The sequence below is a fragment of the Carassius auratus genome, unplaced genomic scaffold (assembly GCF_003368295.1).
Source record: "Carassius auratus strain Wakin unplaced genomic scaffold, ASM336829v1 scaf_tig00008558, whole genome shotgun sequence".
Classification (NCBI taxonomy): Eukaryota; Metazoa; Chordata; class Actinopteri; order Cypriniformes; family Cyprinidae; genus Carassius; species Carassius auratus.
In genome coordinates this window covers 119968-147466 of record NW_020523957.1, presented here as the reverse complement: position 1 = coordinate 147466, position 27499 = coordinate 119968, and the positions used below count along the sequence as shown (strand labels likewise).

General features: G+C 36.5%; 1 pseudogene; it reads left to right on the top strand.

Moving 5' to 3' along the window:
* Nucleotides 1-26393, top strand: LOC113072147 (NACHT, LRR and PYD domains-containing protein 12-like; annotated as a pseudogene).
* Nucleotides 26394-27499: the final 1106 nt, after the last annotated feature.

Sequence of the window (27499 nt, the reverse complement as noted above, 5' to 3'; positions counted from 1 at the left end):
ACCTGAAGTATTTTGCGCATGCGCGGTCTGCGTCCTGATGATACGCCTTTGTGTTAAATCGAAAGTTAAAGTCTAAATACTTACCGAATGTAAATTCACATTTCGAAGACATAAAAACTGCCAGAAAAATCGCTCTACGGTAAGTTTAGTTATAAACATTAGATTAAATATCATATTATTGTACAATGTTTTCGTTTTCGCGTTGCTTTCATTCTAAACTCGACCTTTAAACCGCTGCGGTGAGTTGTGACCTATGGTTGTGACGCATGTGAAATTGAATGATCGGAAGTTCATCTTCAGGATTATAACTCGAGCTCAAGGGATTCTTTTAGTTGAGATTAATTTACGGATTCTTTACAAATTAATTATGAGCAGCAGCCTTTTATTTTTGGCTGGCGTTATAGGTTTATTTTTATGTTTTTTTTTTAACTACAAAACGGAACCATCAAAACAAGGCACAGCAGCTATAAATAACAATACTAGTATTCATACATAATCTTAATTTCACTCACAACAATAATAACAACAATGAAGGAAAAGAGTGTGGCTTTGCTAAGCACTCTTAAGACATTTTATTCTGAATGTACAAAGAAGAGATTCGGAGACAATGGCCGCGCTGTAACTGTAATTTCGTTTCCGTGTTAAAATCATTCGCGAAACTACCGCCAGGTGGCGCAAAGGGGCGGATTGAGAAGTGAAAGTAATTGTAAAATGAGATAAAAGGAGGAAGTAAAACAACAATAGCATTATGATATAACATTGTAACATTAAAAAAAAAAAAAACTTTTTTTTTTTTTTTACAATTTGTTAATTTTTAAAATGTAGGATAGTCTTAGGCTACAGTCATTAAATATAAGGCATATTTAATGACTGTCTAATAACAATAGCATGCATATGATCCTTTGTGTCAAGGTCTTCTTTTAATTTTTGTTTAGTAGACTGTAGCCTAAGACTATCCGCAAACTAAAAAAGGTATTTTAGTTTTACAATATAACTGTATATAAAACTGCAACAAATAAGTCTAGGAATATAAAAAATGATATATTAATCAGATAATCTCTTTACAACAAAACAAGTAAAAAACAAGCAACCGTCTAGGCATAATTATTATTATTAATTATACATATTATTATTATTGCTACATGGACATACCTAAATCTACTGTAGGCAGTAGCTTAATATATTGTCAATTAACTCATGTTAAACCGCACATTTATTTTGATGGGTTGCCATGAAGATCTTTGAGTGTCTGTGTTTATGATATGACAGTTTTCTCAAATGAAACCGTAAATTCTTATGAAGTGACGGTTTATGCGTTCGTGTCCTCATATAGTGACACACAGCAGAGACTACAAAACAGCGAGCTCTCGCGCATCTGCGCCCGTCTCCCACAGAGATTTAGAATTTGCAGGAGTAATATTTAAATATTATTTAGCAGTTTAATATTCACAGACACTAGTATATATTCGGCTACAGTCTGGAGCCCTGCGTTTTGACTTACACGGAAGCGACTGAACGCAGTTGCCGGTACTGAATATACTCGAGAGTCTGTAACTACCGGTACTACAGAGACATACTGCTAACCACTGATCTATAATATAGAAGCGGCTTCACTGTCTTTTGGCAGTTTAGAATGTGATGAGTGATCCAGTCATATATAGATCAGGGCTGCTAACGCGTTTTCATTTCTTCTTCGCTGCTCTAAACAGGGGTTGCTTGTGGCAACACAGCACAACTTCCTGTGTTTGCAATGCATTCTGAGCAGCGAAGAAGGACCTTGCAGCGGTTAGGCAAAGCTAGCTGTCATAACTAGGTCTTGTTTAAGAAAATGGTCTCGGATCAGTATATTGGTTCATGTTCTCGCCGATGCCAGAATTTGTTGTGGTATCGGTGATATTTCCGATACTAGCATCGGAATCGGAACAACTTTAGACAAGAGTGTCGAAAAGCGGAGCGAAGGTGGAAAAAAGATTCATTTGACATTTTACTACCAAACGGCAGTAAAAAAAGGCCAAATCAAACTTCTTTTCTCAATTAATTTCTGACAACGCTAAGCGACCAAAAGTCCTACTTGATACGATTGACTCTATTCTAAATCTGACCACGAATATTTATCTGAATATTTTAATACTGTAACGAAAATTTATACCGATTTTCGGTATGAATCGGTTTAACGCCCAGCACTAATCTATTGCAAAGTTGAAGAACATTCTTTCAAGGAAAGATTTAGAAGTTGCAATTCATGCTTTTGTAACATCATGATTAGATTATTGCAGCTCTCTTTATTGTGGTCTTCCTCAATCTTCACTATCTCGATTACAAATTGTTCAAAATGCAGCTGCAAGACTTTTGTCTGGGTCTAGAAAGAGGGATCATATTTCTCCTGTTTTTGCATCCCTTCACTGGCTTCCCATTAAGTTTCGAGTTGATTTTAAGATCTTTATATTTGTTTATAGGGTGTTGTCTGGCTGTGCACAAAGGTATATTTGTGATCTTATTGTGCCATACTGTCCTGCTAGGTCACTTAGATCTTCAAATCACTTGCTTTTAAATGTGTCACGAAGTCGTTACAAATTAAAGGGTGATCGGGCCTTTTCTGTGGCTGGGCCCAAGCTTTGGAATGCTCTTCCTTATCATGTGAGGTCTGCTCCTTCATTGGACATTTTTAAATCTACTCTGAAAACACATTTTTATTCTTTAGCTTTTAGAAATTTGTAATGCCTTTTTTTTTTTTTTTTTTTTTTTTTGTGTAGTCCTGCTATGCACTATGTACAGCACTTTGGATCAATTTTTGTGTTAAATGTGCTTTATAAATAAAGGTTGTTGATTTTGTAGGCTATGCACTGTCATGCATTGTGACATTTTACTCGTTTTAACTTAGAAACTCCTTGAGATTTTAAAGTCAGTTTAATAGTATTGAAATTCAAGTTAAAAAAAGGATTTGGTTGCTTAAATTATTTCTATGAATTAATAATATTTTATCATCTTTATTCTTGTAGAAAATAAGTGTTTATTCTTTAAGAAAATAGGGGGGAAAATAATATTTGTTTTGCTTCACCTATTTATGTAAGCTACAATTATAAAAAAATTATTACAATTATAAAAATTATAAAAAAATATATAATAATAATAATAATAATGTCATTAAAAAATGCCATGGGCCTGAGTAAATTTGACCATTATAGAATTGTGACTTTAAAGGTTAGTGATTTACTAATGCCCTGGGATTTTAAAGTATAACAACTGAAGGTCTATGAAACGTTAGCCAATAAAGCATTTATTTTAAACAATGTAACTTAAAGTTTTGAACTAAAATATTAATTCAACCATATAGCCTGTGAATAAATAAAATGCATAGCCTACTTTTCAATGAAAGAACACTTAGAGTGTAGGTTATTCCTGGTGTTTGGACTTGTACTTTAATATAATGAGCTCCAAGTTAAAGAATAGCCTACACTGAGTTTCTCTCTCTCTCTCTCTCTCTCGGATGGAGGATTCCGCTTGGTCTTAAAACCTTCCTCAAACGCCTACATTCACAAATAACAATGATTTTCGTAAAATAATGATTAATTATCAATTAATAATTTGTTATTATTATGGTCTTGTGAAAATAATAATATGGGCTGTGAGAAAAGTGAAAAAAAAAGAGTAAGGCTGCTGTGAGTTCAGGCATGTTTAAACCCAGTAACATGACAACTCAGCATTCCTTCAGCCAAAAAACAGACCGAATTCAGTTCAGCTGGAGGTGGTTCTGTATAACTTGTGGGGGTTGATATAAATGTGTGAATCTCTTGCTCTTTCATATGTACAGTGTCTTATGAGGGTTTCAAAGTTGCAGAACAGGTTTAGAATACAGACGTTTCTGAAAGAAGAATTTATGCAAACGCATATAAAATGCTTTAAAACTTTAACAGAGATGTCGAGAGGGTATTTAATAGGTCTGCCCCCACATAAGATTTTTCTAGTTATAGTCGTTCATTTATCATTATTCAACTAATCGCAGGTTTATATTAAATTTACATCTATAATCCAGCCTTAATATATTCCATGCTCAAGCACATGCATTAAGTTTGCTACAAAGCACAGGCAGAAGTAGCCTAATAATTGTGAAAAAGTAGACATTTTAATTATTTATTAATAAGCAAATGTTTTCTTGTCGGCTGCAAGATGAAATTCACAATGCTGACTTTCTCCACATGGACGCGCCTTTAAAGAGAAATGCAACCTTCACAGTTTACAAAATGCTTTCGTTTTAAATTGATTAGTTTAAAAGACATTTCAAGCTTTCTATAGATATATTTTTCATGTATGTGAGACATCACAATTTGAAGTTATTTCATTATCAGGAAAAAATTAAAGTGATCAAGATGGCGTCTCCCTGTCATGCATGCGCATTAATAATTTTCGCACAAACACTTGAATATGAATAATAATGAACATTTTGCATATGCATTACGATGTAAATTATTTTTTACATGCAATTATCCAAAATTAAAACAAACAAGATTTGTAATGAAGATAGAACCAAAAGGAAAAAATGCTGCATGTCGCACTCAGCATCAGTGCTGCACAAATCTTGCACTCAGACATTTTACACACCTGCATTTAAATGCGATTAAAGAAGGCTCCCTTTAAAATCACTGAAGTTGTCAATTAATGAAGCTCTTTTTTTACATTGTGTGCATTTTGTTGATTATAATGAGTGAACTTGAGTTTAATAGTGAGGACGGTTTATTAATCCGTTCATTCTTTAGAGTTTCAAAGATTTAGCTAAATCGTGCAGGTTTCGTTTATTCGTTTCTAGTTTTAGACTAATTAGGCCTTAATAATGGGAATGAAATAAAATATTGAAAATAGTGGTTAAAACATAATAATTTATTATGTGTGCCTCACGTTTTACTAAAATAAAGTGAATAAAACATGCAGCAATTTCTTAATCAGTGTATAGACAAATATATTTTTCCCAAGAAGTAATGTCAAAATAAAGGACAGGTAATGAATTACAAAAATGCATGTTGTTTTATTAAAGGAATTTTAAAATATAAATTAAAATATAGGCCTAATAAGTGAGAATATTGACATTTTGCATATTAATCCATGTAGCCTAGCTCACTAAAATAGGCTACCACTTTTAATGTTCCTATGCAAAGTGAACCACGATTTATTTAGTATAGTATAATGTAACACATAATTCATATAATATAAATGATACTGCACACCTATTAAATGTCAAATCTAAAATATTCATTCAAGTGTTGTTCAGTGAATTCAGATGAAACTATCTGCTTGTGAGGGTCTGCCACAATAATGTGAGCCCTTTCTCATACAAAAACACAGAACACTTTTCACGAGTTCACCCTTACATCTAATCTGAAAGCGAATAGTAGGCATATTTTGGCGTGCTGTCCTGGGGGAGGGGTCCGAGCCCAGAGTATAGCCCGAACCCAAAGAACTCCCCCGATCCCTAATTTCGGATAAAAATAGATTAGAAGTGTAGAGTTGGGGTGGAGGAGGGATGCCGAAAAACTGTCGTAGGACAGGAGGTAGGAAGGATGATTATCTGATCATGCTCCTCCCGAACTTTGTTAATAAAACCCCATTTAAATGACCTGTTCATCAATAATCTTACGTAACTTGTTTCTTGTATGTCATGTACAGTGTCAACATATCCTGAATTTGTTCACAGTATGCATAAGCTGTATTAATATTACAGATTACAACAGTCAAACTATCCTCCTTATTTTTAATGTCAACACAGTGTGGCCTTTTGTAACTTAAATGTGCATGGTTTCAAGTGTGATTCATTTCAAGTTATTTTAGCTGTACAAAAACAGTCCATTTGAATCTTGAATCTAGAATTTTGCTTCTTTATATGATATCTTTATATTTTATTGATTTGTAATAATCATAAACAAACTAGTTTTTCCATTCACTGCACTTTGTTAGTATAGTAGGTATTTTCCTATAGCGGCTAATGTGAGGTTATTTCTAGGTTTTTCTAAATCTTTTAAGATGCAACTTCAAAATATAACCACACGGGTGTATACACTTAAACTCAGGACTCAAAGGTGCAAAATGGCTGCTTAGACACCATAACACAAATGTCAGTTAAACTTATCAGCCATTATAAAAAAAAAAAAAAAAATCATTATTATTCATTTTAACATTATTACATAAATTTTAATATTGAAACATCAATATTGTAATAAATAATATATTTAAGAACTTAGTGGGCCTATTTTTTATATTGAAATAAATTATATGACGTCATTTATAACAAAATCAAACCAAAGCTTGGTGTCGACGACCCGGAGTTACACCTAAAGCGACGCAGAGAAACATCCGAGACAAGTTTTCCAAATCCATTAAAAGAATGAAAGGAAAGAGTCAGGGTATAATATATACCATATACATGTTTCAAATAAATTTATACAATACTGCTACTGCTATTCTTCAATAAGAGAATTTAAAGGGTATACAATAACGAACATACAATAATAAACCTTTGTTTTTATCAAAAGTAAATCATGACACCACATAAAATATTAAAATGTTTAACAATTTATCCATTTTAATAAAATAAATGAACACTAATAAAATAAAGCTACAAACTTTCCAATATTTTTTTTCCACATCATGCTAAAGCTTACAGACTATGAGACATTCACACCTCCCATAAAGGACTGATTATGGATTGGTTCTTTTGTATGGCAAACATGATACTTGACTCTGAACTGCTGCTAGTCATTATTCTTTTGTCTATAATATTCTGACCATTGGGCCAGTCTCACACCTGGATTGCATACACTTCTTCATTTCATCGTTGTTGTGTTTAGGGGATAGACACGAGCCTCATGACATGTTTACATTAATTGACACACCACCTCCAGCAGTGCGGGCGCGTTGGAATGTTCGGAAACCGTATTAAGAAGGGATGTGGGTCCAGATCTGGGCTTTGTGCTGTCTGACATGTTCTTGTACCTCAAAGTAAACCATTATATGAACATTTACTTTTCTTTACTTTATGACTTTGTCGATTTGGTAAATAAAAGGATCCTCTACAAACTGCTGCAACAAGTTTGGAAGCTCTGAATTTCTCTTGTCATTGTCAATGTCATTGTGATAAGCATGGTTTATTTTCACTGGAATAGTCAGAATGTTGTGTCATTTTATGTTATTTGTCTCTTATGTTTCCATATGCAGGTGTGAAGTTAGTTTATCATCATGGAGAACAGAGAGAGAAGAGAGAGATCTTCATCTCCTGATCACAGCTGTGTGTCTCTGAAGAGTGACCGATCCTTGGATCTTCCTCTTGAATTCAGTGATGAAGCAGTGACCTCTGAACCCAGGTGACACGCAAAACTACTGTTTTATTAATGCAGGGATCTAATAGCTTTCAAATGTTTGATCCCATTGTCAGATGGAGTTTGATTAGTGAGTTATGAACGGCTTTTTAAAAAAAAATTAAATATGGTGTGCATGTACTGTAAGTTTCAGTTGCCCAAACTCGCATGCTTCTCATGAATAAGCACTTTCGGAGCAACTTAGTATCCTATAAGATTTTTTTCAACCCACTGGACCCGCTTTTCTGAAATTATTTGGCCCCGCCCCACAAATAAAGTGACATTCCTTTACCCGCCCTGACCCACCCCGCGGGGACATCACGCAAGTTACATTGCTGTGTAGACCTTTGTATTGTAACCTTATCAAAGAACCTAATAAAAGCACATTAATACAATGTGTGAGCACAAATCTCTCCGCTCGTGCGTGGATTTTCTTGATCTTGCACAAATCCAGACGCGTTCGCTCAGATATACGCTGCTCTCATCTGAAAACAGCGTGCACACTTAAAACGTGTCTCTCCTTTCGTTCAAACCATGTCTTGTGCACGCTCATATCTCACTTGCGCCTAGGCAACAACTTCCACCTAAGGGTCTGTTTACATATCGCGCCTAAAAATGCGAGGTAAACGCCTTCGGGCACTTGCGCTCCTGAGGCATCTGCCATGACATGCTCTCTCCATGAAGACATGGAATTTCAGCATTGGATAAATGGAATTGCAGCACCAAATATTGCATTCAGTAGCTCTGCTCCTAAATTTATTTAAAAATTGCAATCCATATACAGCTATGATCAGCTGTTCCTTCAACTTGGCAGAGCTTTCAATGTTGTTACGCTTGCAGTATTCTGAAAAGTTGAGATGTTTTTAACACAATGCGGTGCGGATGCACCTGTTAAAAAACGAAAATGGGAAAAACGTTAGCGGTGCTGCACAGTGTCACTAACAGAATGAGATGATCCACAAAAAAAAAGTGAAAGAAAAGCGGAAGATTATTTGAATTCTGGCACTCTCGTGACGGCTCGTGACACGCTCTGATAGAGGCGGAACTTAGCGATCACCCTTTTCTTTATTCGTTTTATTTTTCAACATTTTTTATATATGTGTGAGTGTGTTTTATGTTGAATGGGACTGTATCTGCATGATTACCATCTATATAAATAGTGTCTGCTTTAACATTTACATTTAATCATTTAGCAGACGCTTTTGTCCAAAGCGACTTACAAATAGGCCTGTCAAGATAACAAATTTTGCTGGACGATAAATTGTCCAAGAAATTATCGCGATAAACGATAATATTGTTGTTCTAAGACCAGTTTCAACTAATATAATGATATAATGATAATGGCATAATAACGCAGGTACACATTTTCAAAGATCAATAAACTTTCATTTTATTTTATGGTGGATTCTGAGCAACATGCCAACATGTTGACTTTGTATGGCTTAAAATTAATGAATTTTGTATGTTTGTATGTTATATTATATTTATTATATTTATATTATTATATATATTTTTTTTATATCAAATGCGGTATGCACGCTCATAATGGAAGTTTTTTTACTTTTCTTCATTAATAAATCTTGTAGCAGAGTTCCAGCAAGGGTTTTTCGGGGGTGGAAATCCATTACTGAAATGTCCTTGTTGTAAATGAAATCGCGGCTGATGGATGCTTAGCAACGGCAGATGCCTCAGGAGTGCAACTGCCCGAGCGATTTGGAAAGGAGGAGAAAATGACGAGTGTGTGCATGTGTGCATGCGTCTGTGTGTGTGTGTGTGTGTGTGTGTGTGTGTTAACTGGACGCATTGACACACGCAACCACACGCCAACATACATACTTAGCTGAGCAAGCCAAATGAAGCTAGCGAAAAGTAGGCCCACTTCGACAGAAAGGGCAACAAAGTAACTTGCAAAATATGCTAGTACAATGCTGTATCACTTGAGACGCAAACATCCACAAGCAAATGCAAGGCACTTCCCAAAGCTGGTCACTCTAGCGAGGCTTTTTTCCCGGGACATCTGTGCCATCGGAGAAGGTGTTTTCTACCGTGGGCTGTCCACAGGCTGCGCTCCAGACTAACCCCACATCATGACATGTTTCACTTTCTTTAAAATAAAAATGTAAAGAAATTATCGTGGCCAAAAAAAAATTATCTACCTTATTTACTTACAAATGAGAACAATAGAAGCAATCAGACCAACAAGAGAACAGCAACGGTATACAAGTGCCATGACAAGACTCAGTGAGTCTACTACGGAACACATGGTTGGGTATTTTTTTTTGTCTTGTTTTTTTTTTTTATTAAAGAAAGTGGTATATTTAATGACTAAAATACTTTGTAGAACCCTTCAATACTGTTGGTAAATATTTTTTTATATATTTGGGGGGAGTGGGGGGGACTAGACATAGTTTCAGAAAACATTTTGAAGGAATCTCATTTTTCATGTTATCTCCTTCAGATTTGAAATAGAAACTCGTGAGACATGTGACTTTCAACCCATTACTTTTCTAGATTGCTCCTGGACTGATTTTATGTATTTTTATATAAAATAAAATAAAAATTCAGTGTGGTACAAAATTTTTCAAGGCACTTCAGTGTCTATAACTTTTCATATTTTTGAGCATTATCAAATCTGGTTGATAAAAAGTACAGCCCAAAGGGTCTTCTTTCCAAAGACACCAAAAATTATGTTTTTAACACCTGAAGTAAGGAACTGTTACAATTTTAAGTTAGGTAGGGCACTTTCAGCTGTGAGTCCCATGATTGGGGTGCTGGCTAACAGGTTAACTGGAATAACATTCACGCAGTTTGCACAGAAAGTTGTTTGCTGCCCGGCCCTGACGATTTTGTCAGTTAGTCTATATAGTGTAGCATCCTGAAGGCTGCACATGACATTTCCCACTAGCAAGGTAATAACAGCACTGTTTAGAGTCGCTGCAGCAGAAGAGTGTTGAGGGACGCACAGAGTTACATTAGCCTAATTCACACAACCTCTCTCTTTCTCTCTCTCTCTCTCTCTCTCTCTCTCTGTGTGTCTCTGTCGCTCTCACTCACTTTGTAATAACTTCATTAATAACTGTATTAGAATGCTATCAACAGCTCAAGCCTCCAATACCAGCTTTAAAATTAAGTTTTGGTACTATCAAAAGAGGCATTGGATAAGATGCAGAAGAAATGATCCTACTCACAATAGAGATTTAAATACAAAAATATGGACAAATCCCTTTAAATATATCGTCTGATCAATGTCTTGAGGTGTGGTAACCGTAGTTTAAGCTGAATAATTTACTCCAGGCCGTTGAATTAATAGAAAAATAATGCACACCCGAGGTGTAACAGCCACTTCGTCGTCCATTATTCCTTACTTGTTTGGGACGCGGTGACACAGAGGACCCTCTCACAACATATTGCTTTTTAGCTCTATTGTGTTTGCCGTTCAGAAATGTCCATGTAATCATGCTGCACGTATCAGCAGTTAGCACTCACACTGCATGCGTACCGCACCCTGAATAAACTGAACCACGCTCTGGCCCACCTCTTCCAACCAAGACGCACTCGGGCACAGTTCACATCCTTAGAAAATGATCACACAGCCTAATCAATATTCTGTAATTAAATCGACTAATCGAATATTCGAAAATCGTGACCCATTCCTAGTATAAACAGCAATCTTATTGAAGGCACGCTCTCCAGTACGCTGTGAGAACAGCTGTTTTGGGCTGTCTCACGACCAGCACTGTCAGCGCCTTCACATACACATCAGACATGCTTTATAAACAAGCAGCTCGTCTTCCACCTCTTTCGAAGAAAAAAAACACAGCACGTGTTCAGCTCTGAAGCGAAAAGCCAATATGTGACGCACCTACTGCTAATTAAGCAGTCTGAATTAGTTACTTTCACATGTATCCGATTGACAAATAAACAGTATGTGCATGCTCTTTATTTTGTAGTTCATGTTAATTAACATTTCAGCAAACTTGCATCATATATAGTATAACATAATTAAGTTAACTTAACTAAACTTAACTAAACTTTGCACACCCAATTTAGATGTTTGTTGTTCTTTATCTATGAAATGCTGAAGAATTTAAAACGTAGTCGGAGCTATAGAAACACATCTTCAGCTGATGCTGCAAGAGATACTTAGTACTATACTGAAATCAGTCACAGGGTGTGTGTACAGGGAAAGGAGGACACCAAAGACCTTAAATAAACCGTCCTGCAAGTTTCATAGCTTAAAACACCCTCGTCGTCATGAAGAAAGGATTTATTTAATCAAGCTCCAAAAATGTCTCTGTTTGATCTGAGCATGTGATGTCACAAAGGCACAAATATTTGCATATACACTGTCTCCACAGCAGGCCCGGTTCTTGACATCTATAGAAGGGTGGGCTGAAAGAGATTCTGTGTGGGCATTTTCTTCCGGTGTGAGTGGGGATATTCCCCCTGAGGTATATTGCAAGGGGATACAGTCTAGATATTTATACTGTAGATATTGCAACAGTATATTAGCTATATTATAAACACAAAAAAGAGCAATATTTTGTACTTTCACAATATTCTTTAATGAATATTAAAAAAGAAAAAGTAAAGAAAGAAAGCTCTCTATTTTCTTGTTCTCTGGATCATTTTAACAACAACTAAAGAAAATATTTATAGTAATCAATCTGAACCACAAATAATATTTTTATTTTATTCAATTTTAGTTGTATTGTTGTAAATGCAGTGCTACTTGTCATAATCAATTATGAATGCCATGACGGCAGAATTTGACAAAAAAAGTCAAATAGTTTGCATCAATGGATATTGTTGGCTGTGTTTAAGCAGCTTTCACAGAGGATGCAGAAAGCATTGTGCTGCACTATGAAACCTATTAATTTTAATGGCTTGCACTCCACAAGGGCGGTTTATTGTTTGGGCGAGCATGCGATGCGGTCAAAGTTCAAAATTGTTCAACTTTGGGCTGCGCTCTGTGACGATTACCTGTACGGCCAATAGAAATTGGGCTTCCAAATAGAACTTCCACCAACGTAGAGCAAATCGATTTGAATCTCAAGGGCTGCACTGAACCCAGCGGCCAGCACAATGCATGTCGTGTCTTGTTTGAAAGGGCCATTACAGTCGATCCGACTGTTGCTATAGTAACAAATGCAACTTTCATCACATAATCATTTATTTCAGTGTTGTTTACTTTCAGTTGTCATTCTTACATTCAGCATTAACATCAAGTCAAAAGGGAACATCCAATTGAACTGTATAAGCCTACATGCATATTAATCACTTATATTATGTTCTTGTTCCATCCATGCAGGGATTTCAAGTTATTGAATGAGCGGATTTTTTACAACATTAATTCAACTGCTCAGGTAATTTCAATGGTAGGCTATGATGCATATTAATGTATTAAACTCCCTGTAAGTCACAAACTCCCTCTGATAGTGTGCAAATTCTGCCCATTTTTGCTCATTGTCAGCCTCTGATTTTTTGCACAAGACTGAAGTGCTCGTGATAATTCAACACGGCTTGCTTTCAGCTAATAAATGATAAATGCTGGAATTTCCTGGTGTCATTTTATGATTGTTGGAGAAGTCTCGAGCAATATTTTAAAATTCAAAATATAGTCCGCTTCAGATTGGTTTCAATCACTGCACAAAAATTAACACCGTCTTTATCTAATTATGATTGGGCTTAGCCCACCCTTGCCCATGACTACAGCTGGCCCTGCTCCACAGCAAGACATTGACAAATAGTTATACATCATCTCATCATAGGCCCAGCCCATTGGCATTCAGACACTTAAAAGCTGACACTTTAAGACGAATGCCCAGTGCCACATCAAAAGCAAACCCATTATAATCACTGATGCCTTCTATACTGGATGCAGTATAAAGATGTGCATTCAGTTTATGATGCTGTCATAAACACCACATTCATGTATCTGTACAGACTTTAGAAGGATTTCAGCATCAGGAACAAGTGATTTTGAAAGATGAAGCAGTCAACTGTACTAGATCTGACAGCAGCTGCGTTGAAAACCATAAGTAAACAATTTCATAATTTATAATATTTTCAAAACACTTACTCATGTGCAGTAGTGAGGCTGCATATTTTCTGGGCCCATTTACGAGCCTTAAAGCCTGAAAAACATTTGGCGATAGATAAAAGATTTTGGGAGCTCGTGCCATAAATGATGAGCCCTCTGATTTACAATACATTGTGTTATGTTGTTAAACTTTTTATATGGTTAAATGCTGTGCGTGTGTGTGTGTGTGTGTGTGGAAGGGAGACATAAACAAAACAAAAAACAGTAAATGCACACAGAGAGTTGAGTTTGGGGTGTTTTATTTTACCACAAACCTGTGGACAAAAAGTTCAGTGATGGGTGATTAAACATGACCTTTTATAACTTTTTAAAAATTAATGAAAAATGTTATACTTAAATTGAAATGCACAACATTAATTATAGTCAAGTCAAGTCACCTTTATTTATATAGCGCTTTAAACAAAATACATTGCGTCAAAGCAACTGAACAACATTCATTAGGAAAACAGTGTGTCGATAATGCAAAATGATAGTTAACCCTCTGGAGTCTAAGGGTATATTTGGGGCCTGGAGAAGTCTTGTCATGCCCTGACATTTGTGCTTTTTTTCAGTTTCTTATACACATCTAAATGGCTAAAGTCTAATCTCACTGTGATCAGCACATACTTGGCTATATGTGTGCAGCATGTATGTACATGATTGTGTTTTTGAGAAAAAAAAAATGTTATGCGTGGTTAGTGAAAAACTAAAAATGTTAAATCACTTGAATAAGGCAATAAAACACATACAGAACATTGGTTCCCCGGATTTTTAAGAACTGGAGCTTGTAGCCTAGAATTTTTCTTTCTAAATTATGAAAATCATCATGTTTACTCACAAAAAACAATATATTGATTTAAATTTTCTAAGACACTTTTTGTTGGTAAAAGTCATATGCGAGTAGCGTCAACTATCATGAATATCATTGTGAGCATAATTTCTCCAGTTACACAAAGAAATCCTTTTAACAATCAGATTTTCTACAAAAAAAAAAAAAAACATTTATTGTTGTCATTATTATCATAATTATTATTATTAAAGTTGAAAAGAGCTGAGAATATTTTTTTCAGGTTTATGAGGGGGGATAAATTGAACAGCATTGTTTATTACATTTGTTACAGTTACATTTATTTGTTACATTTATATTATTTACATCAAGCTTTTGAATTGTATAGTATTGTATATTGTTACTGAAACTTCATAATGTTTCACTTGATTATACATTTAGTCAGGAATTATAGTTTGGAAAAAGTCTAACTAGTAAAATGTTTACACGTTATGTGAAAACTAGTTCAAGTATATAAATAAATAAAAAGAGGCTCACTCATGTTTATGATCTCTGCTGAATGAAGCACTTGATCCTTTTTTTCTGAGGAAATCCAAATCTCAAATCCTCAACCACATCACATCTTTTCGGGGTTAATTATGTCTTATTCCTCTCATTGCGAAGCAAACAGTAAAATAAAAGAACTTGAACAGTCTGGCTGCGTTGTCTTCTGTGTGGGTGTATTCAAGCCGTGCGCCTCAGTTTGAATCTGAATAGCACGTTCAGCGCGGGGGCGTGGTCACATTAGATATAATGAAGGGAGATGTGAAAAACGGACATTGCGTTGTTTTCATATGGATTACTTTAGCACAGAATATTTGTTTTCAATGGCTTGTTTAGTTTAAAAGCAGGCATGTCAAGCTTTCTATAGATATCTCTCTCATGTCTCTTCGTTGAGTATTCACTGAGTCATAGTTCATTTTAATGACGTGTTTGTACATGAAGATCAGCGCAGACAAAGGCTGCAGACAGCACACCTTGTTATCTTTATTTTATAAGTGCACAAAGTTCTGTTGTTATTATGTCTGTATTCAAAAAAAGGAGACCCTTTACAGATTCGATTGATGTATTGCTCTTATCTGTACGATTAAAACTGAAAGTGTAATTTAAGTTCTTTTCGGGGTTATCAGGAGAAAATGACTTATAACGCGTATACGCGTTAATCGACTCCAGAGGGTTAAAGGCAGTTCATCATTGAATTCAGTGATGTCATCTCTGTTCAGTTAAATAGTGTCTGTGCATTTATTTGCAATCAAGTCAACGATATCGCCGTAGATGAAGTGACCCCAACTAAGCAAGCCAGAGGCGACAACGGCAAGGAACCGAAACTCCATCGGTGACAGAATGGAGAAAAAAACCTTGGGAGAAACCAGGCTCAGTTGGGGGTCATTTCTCCTCTGACCAGACGAAACCAGTAGTTCAATTCCAGACTGCAGCAAAGTCAGATTGTGCAGAAGAATCATCTGTTTCCTGTGGTCTTGTCCTGGTGCTCCTCTGAGACAAGGTCTTTACAGGGGATCTGTATCTGGGGCTCTAGTTGTCCTGGTCTCCGCTGTCTTTCAGGGCAGTAGAGGTCCTTTCTAGGTGCTGATCCACCATCATGTCTAGATACGTACTGGATCCGGGTGACTGCAGTAACCCTCTGATCTGGATACAGACTGGATCTGGTGGCTACGGTGACCTCGGAATAAGAGAGAAACAGACAAATATTAGCGTAGATGCCATTCTTCTAATGATGTAGCAAGTACATAGGATGTTATGTGAAGTGTTCCCGGTTCCGGTTTACCTAATTAATCCAGCCTAAAAATTATTTAACTGATTTGGATATTAAAAGCATATTAGTATGTTATGTGTATGCCAGGTTAAAGAGATGGGTCTTTAATCTAGATTTAAACTGCAAGAGTGTGTCTGCCTCCCGAACAATGTTAGGTAGGTTATTCCAGAGTTTAGGTGCCAAATAGGAAAAGGATCTTCTGCCCGCAGTTGATTTTGATATTCTAGGTATTATCAAATTGCCTGAGTTTTGAGAATGTAGCGGACGTAGAGGATTATAATGTAAAAGGAGATCATTCAAATACTGAGGTGCTAAACCATTCAGGGGTTTAAGTAATAAGCAATATTTTAAAATCTATACAATGTTTGATAGGGAGCCAGTGCAGTGTTGACAAGACCGGGCTGATATGGTCATACTTCCTGGTTCTAGTAAGAACTCTTGCTGCTGCATTTTGGATTAACTGGAGTTTGTTTACTAAGCGTGCAGAACAACCACCCAATAAAGCATTACAATAATCTAACCTTGAGGTCATAAATGCATGGATTAACATTTCTGCATTTGACATTGAGAGCATAGGCCGTAGTTTAGATATATTTTTGAGATGGAAAAATGCAGTTTTACAAATGCTAGAAACGTGGCTTTCTAAGGAAAGATTGCGATCAAATAGCACACCTAGGTTCCTAAATGATGACGAAGAATTGACAGAGCAACCATCAAGTCTTAGACAGTGTTCTAGGTTATTACAACCAGAGTTTTTAGGTCCTATAATTAACACCTCTGTTTTTTCAGAATTTAGCAGTAAGAAATTACTCATCATCCATTTTTTTTAATATCGACAATGCATTCCATTAGTTTTTCAAATTGGTTTGTTTCACCGGGCCACAAAGAAATATAGAGCTGAGTATCATCAGCATAACAGTGAAAGCTAACACCATGTTTCCTGATGATATCTCCCAAGGGTAACATATAAAGCGTGAAGAGTAGCGGCCCTAGTACTGAGCCTTGAGGTACTCCATACTGCACTTGTGATCGATATGATACATCTTCATTCACTGCTACGAACTGATGGCGGTCATATAATTACGATTTAAACCATGCTAATGCCCTTCCATTAATGCCAAGAAAGTGTTCAAGTCTATGCAAAAGAATGTTGTGGTCAATTGTGTCAAATGCAGCACTAAGCTTCAATAAAACTAATAGAGAGATACAGCCATGATCAGATGAAAAGAGCAGATCATTTGTAACTCTGAGCAGATTGGTCTATAATTAACTAGTTCTTTGGGGTCAAGTTGTGGTTTTTGATGAGAGGCTTAATAACTGCCAGTTTGAAGGTTTTGGGGACATATCCTAATGACAATGAGGAATTAATAACAGTCAGAAGAGGATCTATGACTTCTGGAAGCACCTCTTTTAGGAGCTTAGATGGTATAGGGTCTAATATACATGTTGTTGGTTTAGATGATTTAACAAGTTTATACAATTCTTCCTCTCCTATAGTAGAGAATGAGTGGAACTGTTCCTCAGGGGTTCTATAGTGCACTATCTGATGCGATACTGTAGCTGACGGCTGAATGATTGCAATTTTATCTCTAATAATATCAATTTTAGAAGTAAAGTAGTTCATAAAGTCATTACTGCTCTGGTGTTTGGAAATTTTAACACTTGTTGGGGCTTTATTTTCGTTAATCTAGCCATTGTATTGAATAAATACCTGGGGTTATGTTTGTTTTCTTCTAAAAGAGAAGAAAAGTAATCGGATCTAGCCGTTTTTGATGCTTTTCTGTAGGATAGGTTACTTTCCCACCAAGCAATACGAAATACCTCTAGTTTTGTTTTCCTCCAGCTGTGCTCCATTTTTCGGGCTACTCTCTTTAGGGTGCGAGTATGCTCATTATACCATGGTGTCAAACTGTTTTCCTTAACCTTCCTTAAGCGTAAAGGAGCAACTGTATTTAAAAAAGCTAGAAAAGAGAGAGTCCATAGTTTTTGTTACATCATCAAGTTGTTCTGAGGTTTTGGATATGCTAAGGAATTTGGATACATCAGGAAGATAACTTAAAAAGCAGTCTTTTGTGGTAGAAGTGATGGTTCTTCCATACTTGTAACAAGAAGTATAATTTACAATTTTGGCTATATGAAGTTTGCACAAAACTAAATAATGATCTGAGATATCATCACTTGGCTGCATAATTTCAACACTATCAACATTGATTCCATGTGACAGTATTAAATCTAGAGTATGATTTCGACAATGAGTAGGTCCTGAAATGTGTTGCCTAACCCCAATAGAGTTCAGAATGTCTATAAAAGCTGATCCCAATGCATCTTTTTCATTATCAACATGGATATTAAAATCACCAACTATTAAAACTTTATCTGCAGCCAGAACTAACTCGGATAATGTTATATGAAGCACCATCTATACAAAATAATACAAGACTTACATCTGTAATGATTTAATATTCGTTTAACATTTCCTTCATACATTAAACCCTTTTTTCTTGTTTTTGCAGAGTTTTTAAAAATGGGCGGACTGGAGGCCTGCAGCAGGATTCTCTTCAACCAGTGAAAGATGAACTACGGAGAGTCAAAGAGCAGTTCAAAACCAGCATGAAGAACAAGTATGAGAGATTATGTGAGGGACTGAAACTCCAGGAGAATGAAAGCCTCCTGAACAGCATCTACACACAGCTCTACATCATAGAGGGAGAGAGAGAAGGAGTGAATGAAGAACATGAGGTTTTACAGATGGAGCAAACAGCCAGAACACAACACTCACAAGACACTCCAATCGACTGCAATGACATCTTTAAAGCCTCAGTTGAAGCAGGATCTGAGGAGAAAGAGCAGATCAAGACTGTTCTTACTAAAGGCATCGCTGGAATCGGAAAAACCATCTCTGTGCAGAAGTTCATTCTGGACTGGGCCGAGGGAAAAGCCAATCAGGAGGTAGATTTCATGTTTGTGCTTCCATTTCGAGAGCTGAACTTGATCCGAAATCATCAGTACAGTCTTCACAGACTTCTGCTGGACTTTCATCCTGAACTTCAAGATCTGGACTCACAGATTTATGAGGAGTGTAAAGTTGTGTTCATCTTTGATGGTCTGGATGAAAGCAGAATCACACTGATGTTTTCAGACGCTCAGAAAGTTTGTGATTGTGACTGAGACTTCATCAGTGGCTGTGTTGATGTCAAGGCTCATGAAAGGAGAGCTGCTTCCCTCTGCTCTCATCTGGATCACCTCCAGACCAGCAGCAGCCAATCAGATCCCCTCCGAATACATCCACCATCTGACAGAGATTCAGGGATTCACTGAGCCTCAGAAGGAGGAATATTTCAGGAAGAGAATCAGTGATGAGCATCAAGCCAGCAGAATCATCTCACACATCAGAAGAGCAAAAAGCCTCCACATCATGTGCCACATCCCCGTCTTCTGCTGGATCTCATCCACTGTGCTTCAGAAGCTACTGGAAGAAGATCTGAGAGCAGAAATCCCTCAAACTCTGACTGAAATGTACATCCACTTCCTGCTGATTCAGATCAACATGAGGAAGCAGAAGTATGAAGAGAGAGATCCAGAGAAACTCCTGCCGTCCGACAGAGAAGTGATTGTGAAACTTGCTGAAGTGGCTTTCAAACAGCTGATGAAGGGCAATGTGATGTTCTATGAGGAGGACCTGATTGAGAGCAGCATAAACCTCGCTGATGCCTCAGTGTATTCTGGGATTTGCACTGAGATCTTTAAGGAGGAATCTGTGATTCATCAGAGGAAAGTTTACAGCTTCATTCATCTGACCGTTCAGGAGTTTCTCGCTGCTCTCTATGTGTTCTACTTTAATTTAATGAAGAACATAGAACCACTGAATGAAATCATATTTTACAAATTTAATGCAGTATCTCTGTATGATCTATTAAAATCAGCTGTAGATAAAACCCTCAAGAGTGAGAATGGTCATCTGGATCTGTTCCTGCGGTTCCTGCTGGGCATCTCACTGGAGTCCAATCAGAGACTCTTACAGGATCTACTGACACACACAAAGAACAGCTCAGAGAGCATCAGAGAAACCACACTGTACATTAAAGAGAAGATCAGAGATCTAGATGATATTTGTTATCTCTCAACTGGCCAATCCATTAATCTGTTCCTCTGTCTGCTGGAAGTGAAAGATCAGACTCTGTTCAGAGAGATTCAGGAGTTTGTGAAATCAGACAAACACTCAGAGAAACTCTCTCCTGCTCACTGCTCAACAATCTCCTACATGCTTCAGATGTCAGAGGAGCCTCTGGATGAACTGGAACTCAAGAAATACAACACATCAGATGAGGGGAGAAGAAGACTGATACCAGCTGTGATCAACTGCAGAAAAGCCCTGTAAATGTTTAATCATTAAGAAATGAATAATCATGTTTAATAATGAATTTAACATCTTTAGAATGGACCATTTATTAAACTAGAGATTTTCTTCTTAACAGCAAAGTTATAATTGTGAAGGGGTAATGACATGTTTATTTTTTAATTATTATTTTAGGTTTCTTAAGTTTTTTGACACAAGAAAGTCCTATATTTGCACAGCATGATTATTTTCTAGTCTCAGTTTGACTCTTTTCAGTAAATGTTTGCAGATGTGATTGAGTAACATTGTTGAACTCTCTCCTCATCACCTCACTGCTTAACACTGTAGGTTTGGGAAGTGCTGTTTTAGAGTCACTCAAATGCAATTGTATAATTTTTGTTTCATAAAATGCTCTTTTTGCAGTGAGTAGGAATTTTCGAGGACTGAAAATTACAGTATTTTATAGTATAGTGACCTCTTATATTTCAAAATATCAATTACAGTTTGATTCTTCATATCATGACCCTTTAACTAAATGCATTCGACAACAGTGAAAGATAAGAACACCATTTAATGCATATGAGCACTGCATCTGAGGTGAGACGAGTCAACAATGGCGTCCACGTCAAGTACTTTGTTTTGCTTTAATTAATAAACTTAATCTAATACAAAAGCCATTACTGCACAAATAAGATGTGGTACATAAGATATTTATAGATATAAAGATAAAAAACAAATTGCCCTTTGGGTGTAATAAAGTTGACCTTGACCTTGATTTAGTTTGAGCAGCTTGGTACTAAGAATTAGCATCAAACTCACAGATTCATGTACTTTGTCAAGACATATCCCAAAGATGTAACTTTGTATGAATGAAATAAGAAGTGTCTCAGATTCGTAAAAACTCATGATTTTATATCTTCAGCAAAGCATATTTCGGAGCACAGCAGTATCTTCAAAAACAGTCAAGGGCTAATCTGATCTCTGATGTTGATTAACCTGATGAAATGAGCAGATTATGTCCTCGCACTCATCTTACTGTTATTCAGGCTGGAATCCAAAAATATTTTGTTCCAGGTTCCTGAGGACAGATAATTGGGAAATGAATTTACATGTCTTTATTAAATTATTGGTTCAATTTGATTTGTTTTTTAATCTTTTCTAGATTTTCTGGCTGTAATCTCACTGGTCAGTGTTGTGAGAGTTTGTCTTCAGCTCTTCAATCCTCAAACTGTGTCCTGAGAGAGCTGGATCTGAGGAACAATCGCCTGCAGGACTCTGGTGTAAAGATTATTGCTGATGGACTGAAGAGTAAGAACTGTCAGCTGCAGATACTGAGGTATTAAGAACATATAAGAGATAAAGTACTGTGAGACGGTTATCAAATTAATGTGAGTCTTTAGATGATTTGACTGATGTCTTTTTTCTACTCTCTTTTAGCATCTCTGGCTGTAATCTCACTGGTCAGCATTGTGAGAGTTTGTCGTCTGTTCTTCAATCCTCAAACTGTGTTCTGAGAGAGCTGGATCTGAGTAACAATCACCTGCAGGACTCTGGTGTAAAGATTATTTCTGATGGACTGAAGAGTCAGAACTGTCAGCAGCACATAGTGAGGTATTTAAGAACATATAGTACAGTCAGTTATCATGTTGATGTGTGTCTGTAGATGATCTGACTGTGTGTAGATGATCTGACTGTTGATGTGTGCTCTTGCCTTTTTCAGCCTTGCTAGCTGTGATCTCACTGCTCAGTGTTGTGAGAGTTTGTCATCTGTTCTACAATCCTCAAACTGTGTCTTGAGAGAGCTGGATCTGAGTAACAATGACCTGCAGGATTCAGGAGTGAAGTTGCTCTTTGGTGGACTGAAGAATCCACACTGTCAGCTGCAGATACTGAGGTTTGACTTTTACTTTGTTAAATTTGATTTTTTTTTTCACAATCCAACTACTTTCCAAATATAAAGAATATTACTTTATATTTTGTATTTAATTGAGAGTTCCAAAGATACTGCACAGAAAGATACTCCTAAGTATAATGGAACATAGCTATTAATTATAAAGTTGTCTGAAAGAAAATACTTCTATTTTATTAGACATTATAAAAGTTGATGAATTGAGATGATTGATAGCTTTTAAGTTATCATAAGGGTAACACTCTTTACGTGCTTTCTAGGCAATATAATCCAATCAAATTTTAATAAAAACAAATACTGCTGTATTTGGTAAGGCAACAGTTATTTATTCGAAATTGATGCCATGCCAAATCATGCATACATTATGTTTGCTTTTTTTTTTTTTTTCAAATTATAGTAGTTTGTGAATGTAGCTGCTTTAATAACATATAATTTATTGGGAGCATTTATGCTGGGATGTATAGATTGTTGCTAGGTGACATGTAACTTGAAACTATTTCATGACTCTCTATTTAACCTGTTAACATGGACCAGGACTTGGGCTCACTGAACTCTCCTTGTTTTCACGTGTCAATGTTTACGAACAGATGAAATGAAACGGGACAAATTTAATCTCAACAAACTATATATCATGATAAAGATCTAAGCCTCAAGCAACCTCAAGAAACTGCGTCTTGGTAGTAAGAAAATGGTTCTGTAGCATACAGTATCACAAACAGAATGACATGATTCCCTAAAAAAATGTGAAAGTTAGGTGGAAGATTTTTTTATTTGAATTCTTGCGCTTAGGGCTGTGACAGTGGCTGATTTTTTTTACACCACGGTAGTCATGGACCAACAACCGCCGGTAGCGCGGTGTTGCAAAAAAATAAATAAAATAAAATATATATATATATATACATACATACATACATACATACATGCTCGTTAGCAAAGGGTGATAATTTTTTTTCAGTTTAACATATAAAAAATATTTAACGCAGGTGCGGAAATGGCCACCCACTCACAACTGCTGCTTCTGTCCCTTTTTCTCATGACAAGAAGTGAATTTATTTAGTCGCAGAATGACTGAACAGAAGACGTTTCAGACACGCGCTCCACTTCAGCGTCAGGTGCTAGTTAAGCGAGCACGGACGGTCCTGTGCTCAAAGGTGCCGGTGCGGGCTTCCTTTGTGCTTATCCTTTCATATCAAACGTAATAAACTATGTGCAAGCAGTGTCGTGGTCAGTTAATTCATTGAATTCCAAAAAAAGGTGATTAAAGCTGACTTAAACTGTGCATGCATGTAATATATTTTATATATATTATATACAGGATATATTTATATGTATGCACATGTCTATAAAATCAGCCCAGCACTGTCTCACTCATCTAACACATCCTATTTAACTCATCAGTTCATGTATATTTGAGCACTTCTGGCAGTGAACGGCGCATGCAAAACACAAAAATAAATATCAAAGAAATAATGCAGTTAAACAAGAAAGTAGCCTAAATAATAACGTTAAATACACCCTGTCTTGCGGACGCGAGTGACGCAGCGCGACAAAATACTCATTATAATGCAGCACGACACGACATGATAAATCCTCCGTCCGGTCTGTGAGGTACTGACACAGAGTTCAAATGTCCTGTATAGACACTAGACAGACTAAACCTGTCGCAATGTGGTTATGCTGCGTCCGCTTTACTTTTCCGCCACCAAGCAAGCTCAGTAACTCCTCATCTGCACGCGCTCTCTTTGAAATAGGCATCGTTGCCATATTTCTTGTTACCATCTTTTATTCATCGCTGTCTCGATTGTATTTGGCCAGTTTGGAGAATGCCTCACCAAACCTGACCAGCCAGCGTTTGCGATCACGAGAACTTGTGCAAGCGTTGATGGGTGACATAAATGCAGATGACTGGTATTTTCTTTCCCAACAAGATCCATCGCCCAACACTAAATTAATTTGCTGAATATGCATAAACTGTATTTTCCTGCACTCAAATCTGCCAATCTAATGGAAATGCTGTGTTTGAGGTAATTTGTTAATTACCATAGACTTAGAATTTGCAGCTATTACAGTTATTACACTTATATACAAAACTTTACATTATGCTTGCTATAGAGTTTGTGACATCACGTGCACTACCGCCGGTAGCAGTAGACAACCAGGGTAGCAACCGACCACCACGGTGACGTGGTTGTCACGGCAACCGTCACAGTCCTACTTGCGCTCTCTCGTGACGCACGCTCTGATGCACCTGTCAGCTGAAGGCGGCAGAACCTAGTGATCGCCTTTTCTTTTTTTTTTCTTTTTTTTTTCTTTCAACATTTTTATGTATGTGTGAGCATGTGTGATTACCATCTCTTTAACTGCACATCAGCACATGATCATTGACTATGTGACCAGAATTCATTGTAAATGCTGCATTTCTAGCAATCTCAGGTTGTTCTATAATTGGCATACAAAGTTTAAATCTTTTTTTATTTTTCTTATTTCTTTTCCTTACTCAAATTATTAGTATTGTATTTTTATAGTGCTCAAATAAATCACTTATATGATGTCTAAGTTTCTGTCTATTGTTTCATAATTGAGACAATATGCAGTGGTATGTTTAAGGACTTTGCTTAACCAGTGCAATTAATCATAAGTGGTGTGTGTAGATGATCTGACTGTGTGTGTCTGTAGGTTGTCTGGCTGTATGGTGTCAGAGGAAGGCTGTGGTTATTTGTCTTCAGCTCTGAGTTCAAACCCCTCACATCTAAGAGAGCTGGATCTGAGCTACAATCACCCAGGACCATCAGGAGTCCAGCAGCTCAAACACAAACTGGACGATACAAACTATAAACTGGAGAAACTCAAGTATGTCAAACACTAATACTGACATAAGGAACGTGTGTGTGTGTGTGTGAATTATGCAGACATATATTTATGTGTGTTTGTATGTTAATAGTGTGGATCATGGAGGAGAGATCAGGATGACGGCAGGACTACGGAAGTGTAGGTCTTCAAACACACACACACACACACACACACACACACACACTTGAATGTCCATGTTTTATGGGGACATTTCATAGGTGTTTCGGTTTTTATACTGTATAAACTGTATTTTCTATCACCCTACAACTAAACCTACCCCTTACCTGAAGCTTTCTGCATTTAAAAATAAAAAAAAATAATAATTCTCTATGATTTATAAGTTTGTTTCCTCATGGGGACATGAACACAAGGTCAAAATTTACTAGTATTACTTTCCTTGTGGGGAAAATTTGGTCCCCATAACAGGATAAATACCAGGTACACAGACACACTCACACACATTAATCTAGTGACCCTTGTTGTGTTGTTCTTGATGTTTCTCTCTTCTTGTGTTCAGATGCCTGTGATCTCACACTGGATCCAAACACAGCACACACTCAACTCGTTCTGTCTGATGAGAACAGGAAAATCACACTTGTGGAAGATCGTCAGCCGTATCCTGATCATCCAGAAAGATTTGATGTTCCTCAGGTTCTGTGTGTTGAGAGTCTGACTGGACGCTGTTACTGGGAGACTGAATGGAGTGATGATGATGTTGAAATATCAGTTTCATATAAAGGAATCAGCAGGAAAGGAAAGAGAAATGACTGTAAGTTTGGATCCAATGAGAAATCCTGGAGTCTGTACTGCTCTTTTGATAGATTCACTCTCTGGCACAATAATAACGGCACTGATATACCTGCCACCCATTCATCCTCAAATAGAGTAGGAGTGTATGTGGACGTGTCAGCTGGTGTTCTGTCCTTCTACAGCGTCTCTGACACACATACACTCACACGCTTGCACACATTCAACACTACATTCACTGAACCCCTCTACGCTGGATTTAGACTTGACTCTGGTTCCTCAGTGTCTCTTTGTGATATTAAACCATAGAGAGACTCTCTGTAAATCCTCTTTCTGATGTTCACATGAACACAAACTCATCAAATCTCATATTAAATTTGTATTCAATCAGTTTTTCATTGTCCTCCAGAAATTATGACTCTAGATCACACACTGTTCTGAATCTTTAATAAACAGAGTAATTTTTCTGCTATAATATTTCTACTGTAAACTGATCATCAAATATAATAAAAGCTAATTTGATCCTGAACTGATTTCTGAATCCTGATGTGAACTGATGACAGCATGAATAATCATGAATGTGATTGAGATCAGAGGCTGAATTGACTCTGAATGAATCTGTCTCCTGATCGTCTGCTTTATGTTTCTGTCTGTGCTGATTTAACACTCGATTCACTAAATGAATTCTGTCCAAACACTCACAGTATCGCTGCTGAACACAGTTGATCTGGCTCTAATTTATGGAGGTAAATCAGTAACTAAACTAGAGAGGTTGAAAATCTGAATGTGAGAACTTGTCATGTTAACATACATATTTGTAAGTTCAAATTTACACTCACAGCTCTGATGTGAAAAGCTGAATCTTTCAATTTGCACACACAGACAATGATCAAAACACCTGTGTTTAGAATTGGAAGTTACAGATTAATAGTTACAAATGCATAGAATGACATTCACACAAAGAAAATGACATACACAAATGTTTACAACGAAAATTCCAGGTCCAGGGGGTTTCTATAAAAAAAACCCTTATTATAGGATTGTATAACCCCCATAAATACAACTAATTATATATGCTAACACTTGTAAATCATACCCTCATTCATTGCATCATTAGTTAATACTTTACAATATTTATGAGGTGGATTTATCAGTTGTTTATTATTGATGCAACCATACATATTGCTGTTATTGTTTTTATTTATAACTATTATATAGCTGATAACTTTGTCTAGTGCTCTTATGAATGTTTATAGCATGATTTGTGAAAGTTTAACTACTAATCTGAATGACACTATAGACTTCTTAATGGCTAGTGTTTGCATATTTAATTTCATTCTGAACCCTTAGTTACTTGTTCTACAGATCTCTACACTAGTGTTAAACAATATTTTGATAGTGTTGATAACGTTTTTGACAAGTAATAATTTTTCCCCCTTACAGAATGTCATATATTGTCAGCAATACCCTGTCTCTGGACTTTTTTTAGACCATCACTGATTGTCACCTCTATTGGTGCAGAAGACAAACCGTGTCTCACACATATTTTGACGGGATCGACCCGGGTTCGAATCTGCCTTTTGGCCAACTTTTTTCTTATTTTTCAAATCACATCAGAAAAGTATTTATTTT